Raw genomic sequence first — 9357 nt, 5'->3', positions numbered from 1 at the left:
TTATTGGAGAAAAGATTATTTAACATATGATGTTCAAACAATTGGTTTTATATAAAAGAGATGCAGTTGAGCCTTCCACTTTTATATAAAAAAATTCCAGATGTAAAAAACACTAAATGTTAAAATAATAAAATAAAAAATAGAAAATTTTAGAAAATAGGAGTTGGGAAGACCTTTTGAAGTAAGATAGGAAATTCAGAATACGTATAGGAAGAAAAATTTTATTTCATACAACTATTTTTTAATTTTGTAGCAGAAAATTACAAAAGTAAAATCAATGGAGAAATTATTGATGGGGTAAGATTTAGCAATTCACTGACCAAAAAAAAAAAACAAAACAAAACACTACAGAAAAAATGCTCAGCATCACTATAATCATCAGAAAATGGAAATTAAAACCACAATGAGATATTATCTCACACCTGTTAGAATGGCTGTTATGAAAATGACAAAAGATTAAAAGTGTTGGCAAGGATGGGGAGTAAAGAGAACCTTTGCATACTGTTGGTGGGAAGGTATGTTAGTACAGCCGCTATGGAAAACAGTATGGAGTAATCATACAATTACCGAATGATTCAGCAGTCCCACTACTGCGTATATGCCCAAAGGGAATGTATTCAGTATGTCAAAGCCATATCTGTACTCCCATATTTATTATAGCATTATGCATAATAGTTAAGAAGCAGAATCAATCTAAGTATCCATCAACAGATGAATGGATAAAGAAAATATGGTATATGTTCACAGTGGAATACCATTCAGCCTTAAAAATAGAGAAAAATATTGTCATTTGCAACAACATGGATGAACCTGGAGCACATTATGAGAACATTATATTAAGCGAAATAAGCCAGGCACAGAAAGACAAATACCAAATGATCTCACTTACATGTAGAATCTAAAAAAGTTGATCTCATAGATGTAGAGAGTAGAATGGTGGTTACCGGGGCTGGGGCAGAGGGGTGGGAGGCAAGGGTTGGAAAGACATTGGCCAAAAGATGCAAAACTTCAGTTAAATAGGAAGAGTAAGTGTAAGGATCCATTGTACAACATGGTGACTATAGTTAATAACAATATATTATATTCTTGAAAAATGCTGAGTGGTTTTAAGTGTTCTCACCACAAAAATGATAACATCATGAGGTAATGCATATGTTAATTAGCTATATTTAGCCATTCCACAATGTGTGTATATATATATATAGATATGATATATTGAGATATATATATAGCTCAAAACATCATATTATACACAGTAAATACATACAACTTTATCTGCCAAGTTTTAAAATCTATAATATTCAAAGAACTTTTACAAATTTTTAATAAGAGAAAAGCAACTATATAAGGGAGAAATAGGTCAAGGATATCCATTGGTAATTGACAGATAAGAAAATCCAAAGGAACAACAATAACATGAAAAGATGCGTAAGCTCATTAGAAGTCAAGAAAATGAAAATAAAATTAACAGTGCTTACTCATTAGATCAGCAAAGATTAGAAAGCAGGGAAATAGGAGTACTAGTGAGGAAAATGATGCTCTCAAACATCACTAGTGGGACTGTGATTTGCTATATTATTTTAGAAAATAATATGAAAAAACCATAAAAATGTAAAGATACACATGCCTTTTAAGCCAGCAATTCTACTCCTGGGACTTAAACACCATAAAAATAAAACCCCCAATTACTAAGAATATGTATCTAAGAATATTTGTAATGACAGCACTTTTTTATATGTTGAAAACTTTTCACAACAGAGTATTAGTTGAAAGCAGATTACTTGAATAAATTATAGCAAATTCATGCTGCATGCAACTACTGAAAAGAATGAGATAGAGCTATAAGATTTATCAGAATCTTTAAGATATATTGCAAAGTGAGAAAACCAAGATACAGAGTAATATGCACACACATATATATTATGCATATAAACTTATCCCACAATTTATGATAAAGAGGGACCATTGCCCTGAAAATCAGTGCATGTGTAAATATTGGGTTGAGTGAGCATGGAGCAAAGAGTAGAGGATACACATCAACCTGTATTTATTGGTTTCTCTGAAGGGGTACAGAACAAGAAAAGAGAAAGGAAAAAGGGAGGAAAAAAACCCCCAAAATCTCTGTAACATAATAGAAAATATGCATTGCACAATAACAAGAGAAAATGTAAAAAAATTCTACCTGTTAAATTAATGGAAAGTACCTATTATATTTAATAATAGAATAAGTTCATAGACAAGGACTACAAGGGGCATAGCCAAATAAAATCATGATTTGATTTCTAGATGTGATTTTGAAAATTTTGCTTGGAATTTTAAATAGAACTTCTACAATATAATCATGTTTTAAAAGGAAGTGAAAAAAAAACATCTGGCAATACTCCTTAAGGACTTTATAAAGAACTTTGCCCCTTGACATTCTATTTCCACTTTTTGGAATTATTCTTAAGGAAATAAACAGATGTGGACCACAATCCTTGTTAAAACACCTAAGTAGTGTAAATAAATTCTAATGTTAAATAAAAATCTACAACATACAACATTTCAATTTGCAAAATATATACCTGTGTGTGTATCTATTTTATGCATATATTTTATGTATACATATAATGTATATATATACATATATACACTAGATATTACAAATGGAAATTGTGTTGTATCTTGGATTTTTATTAATTATATTGTGGGAATATTTTCTGTTTTTTAATTTTCATATATACTCACTTAAATATGTATACCTATACACATACATATTGCTAACAAAAAGATGAAAAGAAAATGCACTAAAATATTGTTAGTGATTATCTATAGCTGATGAGAATAAGTGATTTTTATGTATGTCTTAATGCTTATCTCTTTTCTAAACTTGCTGAAATTAATATGCATTCAACAATATGCAAAATGCAATAATCATTTTTAAATGGAAGCATAAGAAAGCTAATGATTTCATTTTGAAATGAACGTTGGCATTTCTAGTCAATTCTACATGTTCAGAGGCATAGCCTGCCTCCAGTGATCCTTCAACATTAGAGCTTTGTGCTAGACGCTCAGTAACCTCAACACACAGCTTACATCCCTTGGATAAAGGTCGAAGCACAGCCCTCTAGATTAGCAAAGTATCCTGCCAGTATCATATAAACCCTGGAACACCACAAGTCCTCAGGTTTTGAGGACAAATCCTTCCAGTAGGCAGCTCTCAGAGAGGCTACACAGAAAGCCTTCCTATGACTCCAAACCAGTAAAGCTGTTTTTTTAATTTTACCTCTACTGAATAGCAGTCATGATTGATTTCTTCAGGTTTCCAGGTAGAAGAGATTTCTATAGTTTGGTCTAAAGTCTTAACACTGGAAACACTTCCATGTTTTCTCTGGTTTCTCCTCCTGAGTGGAAAGGGTATCAGCTGAAACCCCTGGCAAGGGCAGGCTGTGGGAAGGCAAGCAAGGCTGCTGGGGTGACCTGGTGTGCTCTCATGGCACAGCAAGGAAAACCAATAAGCTTTGCTCTTATCCCAGGAAACCTACCCTGAGAGGACCTGACTGGCCAACAAGGTAAACAACGGCCCGTGGAGCATGCTTCTTCCCTCCCACCTCCCTCCTGCCCCGCCCTGGGATGGCCTTGTGCTTCCTGGTTGAGGCAAACAAGAATGCCTGCTACCTCTTCTTCCCATGGCCCAGTAGGATTGAAGAAAGATAAACAGAAACAGCAGTGGATCACTTTCAAGCACATTAGTCAATCTCTCCTGTTGCCAAAGTAAGTTGAAGAAATGGGTCCTTCATGTTGGAGCTGAGTCAAAATCACAAAACTATGAAGAGCTTTTCAATACTCAACTAGTAACAGAACATTATTTCCACTTTGATGAGCAGTAATATATTATTGAAATAGTTGCCAAAGCAATGGCTGAATGTTGCAATAGGAAGAAAATGCAAACATCTCTATGTGCATGCAGGGTCTTAGGTCTTAGCTGATTCCAGCTCCTGGTGTCTGGCTTTCTCTGGCATCATGGAACCCAAAAGTCCAAATAGTTAAGATTTTTCACTTGTTGTACACACACAGCTTCAGACTGCACAGAAAATTCTAGTACCTCTTATTTGATATTATGTGTCAGGCCAACAATATGACACACAGAAAACTGCTATAATCAGCTATGTGACCTTCTTATGTAGACAGACCAAAATAAATGGAAGATACCAGCTGAATCTTTTAGACCCAATCTACCATAATCAAAGCATGTACTAAAGCTCCTCTTAGCACACACCCAGACTGATAAATTAATAAAACAAGTCCCTTCCTTTTGCCACCTGACATAAAGGCAGGAATTACAATAAACAATACTGGAATATATTTACTGGGTTGCAATTTACTTAGAGACAAGATTAAAGCAACAAGATAAAGTCAAAACTGAGAAAAATCACAGCAGATAGGTACCTGTAATAATGGAAATACAGCAGAGAAGTAATTTGTCCCAAATAGAGAATGAGGAGACATAATGGCAGCTTATTCATTAGTGGAAATGAACACATATTATTACATTGTAGTCAGTTCTTGATTATTCATGTGTGATTTACCAATTTTTTGGCTTATCCTTCTCTCTGCAAGCCTTTGTACATAAGTCATCTCTTTCCATCTTTTCCATCATCTTTTCCGTCTTTAGTTCATATGTGTTTAGAAACCCCCAAAATAATGATGTAGATCATTAATCCATATCAAACTTAAATAGGAAAGCAAAACTGATGGCATGGCTATTATACTGGTCAAAGGATCCTTTCACCTCTCCAGTTTGGTACCAAATCTGATGACACATTTTCACTAGTGGAAGAGAAGTCAGCATGGGAATTGAGCTTGATAAATAAAATTACTAGTCAGCTAATCCTAGCCTGTTGTCTTTCTGCTAAGTAAAAGTGTTCCAGATACATATAATCTGTCAGCTCTATTAAGCATCATTTATAGGCAGGAAAAATGTGCTTTTGTGATGATCAGAGTCCCCATGTCTCTCACACAATGAGGATACAAATATCATTTCACAGTGGAAATCTGAGTTCCTCATCCAATGGATGACAAGCTTCCTATGGGAAGAGATCCTTCCTTTTTATACTGCTTCTGTATTTCCTTCAAGATCTAAGCCCTCTGCCTGCATACATAACCTGGAAACCCATATTTACAGGGACCAAGATCTTGAGTTATTGTCCTAAGTTCAACTCCTGTCATATCATTACCAGCTGGGTAGTCTTTAGCAAATTACTTGATTTTTCTAAGCCTTGGTTCGTTTTCCTAGAAAGTGGGTTTAATGAAACCCGCTCCTAGAGCTGTTGTAATGACTGAATAAACTGTTTTCTATAAAGCACCATGGAGAGCAGAAAATAATCTGGTGGATAAATGAATAGGTATCACAACTGTCATTCTACAAACCACTTGACTGAGCTCACTGACTCCAGACATGACTAAGTAGACCATAAAAGAAATGGAACTTTTATGTTTTAAGTTAAGAATTGACTTTTGTGGCCAGGGGCGTTGGCTCATGCCTGTAATCCCAACAATTTGGGAGGCCGAGGCAGGTGGATCACCTGAGGTCAGGAGTTCAAGAGCAGCCTGGTCAACATGGTGAAATTCCATCTCTACTGAAAATACAAAAATTAGCCTGGCATGGTGGCGGACACCTGTAATCCTAGCTACTCAGGAGGCTGAGGCAGGAGAATTGCTTGAACCCGGAAGGCGGAGGTTGCAGTGAGCTGAGATTGTGCCACTGCACTCCACCCTGGGTGACAGAGTGAGACTCAGTCTCCAAAAAAAAAAAAATAGACTTTTGTAATTTGAGTGTTGGATCTTAAAAAAAATGAAAGAGTGGGAGTGGAGAAAACCCCATGTGTGGCTTCTACACTAACCTATCAACATACATTTTACATCTTTTATTTTTTAGCCCTTAGAATCTTTCTACTCAAGACCACATTTTAATATTAATAGAGCCAAATATATTTGATTAAGGGAGAACCACTGATGTTCAGTGTTGTTTATGAATTGGAAGGGCAGCAAAAATGAAGGAGAATTATTCTGGTGACCAACCTAAGTGACACAGTGACTCAGGCAGATGCACAATGGCATCTAGAATCCAAACAGTTTGTTTCAGCTCTCTTTCAAAGTCTCAGCAACAGCACCTTAGACCCTTCTGGAATCATCGGTTTTGAATCTAAGACTTCAAAGTGGGAAAAGCAATGCAAGACTACTCAGGGACTGACATGTATAGAAACAAAAAGAGAGAAAGGGAGGTGCATGCTGAAAACGGTATGAGAACCATACCCCCAGTGACTTGCACTGGTTCTCCTACTTTGTTCAACCTCAGCTAGATGGAAGACTCATTTATATATCAAAATCTTTTTTCCCCCTCCTTCTTCACTATCTGTCCCTGCTGCCCAAAAGATGAATCAAACTCACTGCATCAAGCTGGCAAAGAGTTACAAGGCACCTTCTACTTGGAAGTAAGAAGCTAGAGCAGCTCACCCATGAACATTTCCATGATTCACAGGAGAGCTCATTGACAGCTGCTCAGACTCTGAGCAGAGAGATTAGAACTAGAATTGTTTAAAATTCCTAAGCCAGAGGAGTTTCGCAGGGCAGGGTGCTTCTAAACAGCCTACAGTCAGCCATGCCCTTGCAGACGAGGCTCTGGGGGTTCCACATGCACCTCCAGCCTCAGAAGACTGGCCTGACCAGTCATGCGGCACTTTTGAGGACAGTAGCTAAGCCTGGAACTGGTTACTTTATTTACCATTTTTGGTTAGTCACTAAGTAAAGTCTTTGCCTAGAAACCTTCATTTCCTATGCAGTAGGGTAGAAAAGGTCCAGTTAAAAATTTTCCTGAAATACTTCACCAAACAGGCCAGTTCTACAATTAGGAAATTACCACGCTGAGTAATATTTGCCAGTCTGGCTTTTAGTGAAGTCAGGTTTAGTCCACTGGCATCTCAAGCTGATTGGCAGACAGACCTAGGTCCTACACCCAACCCCTCCCTTGCAATTTGGGCAGGTTATATTTTTAAAAGTCCAGACTTCCTGTGCTTTTGAACATTTTGAAGGCTAGGATAGTATTCACAAATCAGGGGTGCATTTAATCTTTCATATCACATGGCTACTACTGGATTTGCAAAATGCTACATAGATACACAGCCTCTCAAGTTGACTTCTAGGCAATGGTGACAATTTGCACTTTCATTGTAATAGAGGTGTGACTTTTCAAGAGGTTTGTGAACTAGTTTTAAAATGTTCTATGGAGGAAATGAGAAATGGACTTGACAGTAAGTTATTTTATTTTAATTTTAAATAAAAAATAATGTAATTACTTGGTGACCACAAATACAAGTGGTAAGGCTTTTCTTTTCCCTTGTGAAACTGCTACATGTTGCTTTGAATAACTAAATTCAATAGAAATGTTTCTTAATGATTGAGAAGGTTAGAATTATGTCTCTATTTTCAGGTAGGTCACTGAATATATAAAGTCTATATTCTGAAGATGTTCTCCTATTTTAGGGTTAAAGTAAATGCACACTCACATTATGCTTCCTATTAGCACCATACAACTGGCAAGAGGAGAAGGAGGTTGTGAAATTCAAATCAAGAAATGTTTTCACTTGCTGGAAACTATGGTAAAGCTCTGAGGGAAAAAGAATGAGATAAAAACTCTTTCTTAAGAAAAAAAAAAAAAACTTGGGTTTTCCGTACTTAGAGTGGACTACGGAGCATGTAAATAAATTGGTTAACCTCTCTGATAATATGCAAAGAAACCTCACTCACACAGTAGGCGTCGGGGATTTTTTTAAATGGTGGTAGTGCATAGATTGTATCCTTAATTTCAACCTAAGCAACACACGTAGAGTGCACATCAGATAGTAGGTGCACTGCTAAGCGCCTGACAATACATACTTGATCATGAAAGAAATTAAATGAAAAATTGTTCTCCAAACTGATGACCAAATTAGATCTTATGAATTCATGGACAAAGTCGGGAGAGAGAAAGAGGAAACTAGTATGTTCACACATACCTCAATGACGGTTCAAAGTTCAGATTAAAATCTACATCCTTTTTCAAGAAGCGCCGTGCTGCTATTTGCTATTGCAGTTCCGGAGAATGTGAAGAGATCTTTGCGCTTACTTCTTCCTAGTTTTCTTCTTCCTTTTGTTTTTTTTAACAGAGAAGGAAAGGGAGATGTGAATGATTTCTACAGATTTCCTTAATTAAAGCTAGTTTGATTCCCCACTTAAGTGAAATGAGGCTGTTAAAAAGAAAAGTAGTCTCACTTATCAATAGGCACTGAAGAATCAATGTTTGGCTTACCTGTTCAGGTCGAATTCCTTGATTACATTATTTTACAGAGCTGAGTAGGGCTTAAGCTAGTTACCGTTGATGCCACTGGGTAGCATTTCTTCATTTATGTACAGGCCATAATCCACTACACCAACTCAGGCCCATGGGATGACTTCCATTTCTTCTTTTTTTTTTTTTTTTTGAGACTTAGTTTCGCTCTTGCTACCTAGACTGGAGTGCAAGGCAGTGGTGCAGTCTCGGCTCACTGCAACCTCCGCCTCCTGGGTTCAAGCAATTCTTCTGCCTCAGCCTCCCAAGTACCTGGGACTACAGGTGCACACCACCACGCCTGCCAGATAATTTTTTATCTTTTTAGTAGAGACAGAGTTTCACCATGTTGGCAGGGTTGGTCTCGAACTCCTGACTTCAGGTGATCCACCCGCCTCAGCCTCTCAAAGTGCTGGAATTACAGATGACTTCCATTTCTATAGATCCATTTTGCCTTTAGAAATTAAAAACAAAAACAAAACTTCCAACCCACAGTATCTCAAATCACATGTGCAGCAGCAGAACAAAACCTGCTGTGGCTGTGGTAGGTATGATTTTACCACGAAGATTCAGACGTTGTTATGTGGTCAAAAAAGTAGTCACTGCACAGAGCAAGTGAGAAATTGAGCAATGCAACTTAATACAGCTTTTCCCTATTGCTTATAAAACAACGTTCTTAATTTTTACTTGTATGTAAAATTCTTCTGAATTTTTCCTTTATTGTAAATTATTTCAGTAGACTCCCTTGGGGTGCTTTAAGAATATTCCATGGGGCATGTTTTATTGTGGGTCATCAGCTAAGCTATTGGAAAAGGCCCTGGGTTTTTTTGGTTTGTTTTAAAATGTTGTATAACAGCTTTAAACGTACAAGACATGATAGAGTGGGGGGGGAAACTTGTTAAATTCTTAGCTTTGTTTTTCCATCTGAAATATTAGTATGCCTGGGTTTTGTTTTGTTTTTTTCCTAATTCCAAGCAACAGTGAACCTAATTTACAATTTTTTTCTCAAAAAA

General features: G+C 36.7%; 1 protein-coding gene across 1 annotated transcript in view; it reads right to left on the bottom strand.

The window, feature by feature from the left end:
• ESR1 (estrogen receptor 1) overlaps positions 1-9357 on the bottom strand; it is a 448172-nt gene that overhangs the window by 394621 nt on the left and 44194 nt on the right. Inside the window, exon 2 of the mRNA XM_017887610.1 lies at positions 8034-8164. The gene's annotated coding sequence lies outside the window, so the exon portion shown is untranslated. The remainder of the gene's footprint in view (positions 1-8033; positions 8165-9357) is intronic.

The sequence above is a fragment of the Rhinopithecus bieti genome, unplaced genomic scaffold (assembly GCF_001698545.2).
Source record: "Rhinopithecus bieti isolate Rb0 unplaced genomic scaffold, ASM169854v2 scaffold_16097, whole genome shotgun sequence".
NCBI lineage: Eukaryota > Metazoa > Chordata > Mammalia > Primates > Cercopithecidae > Rhinopithecus > Rhinopithecus bieti.
The sequence above is the reverse complement of the archived record's forward strand: the minus strand, read 5'-3'. Positions and strand labels throughout refer to the sequence as shown.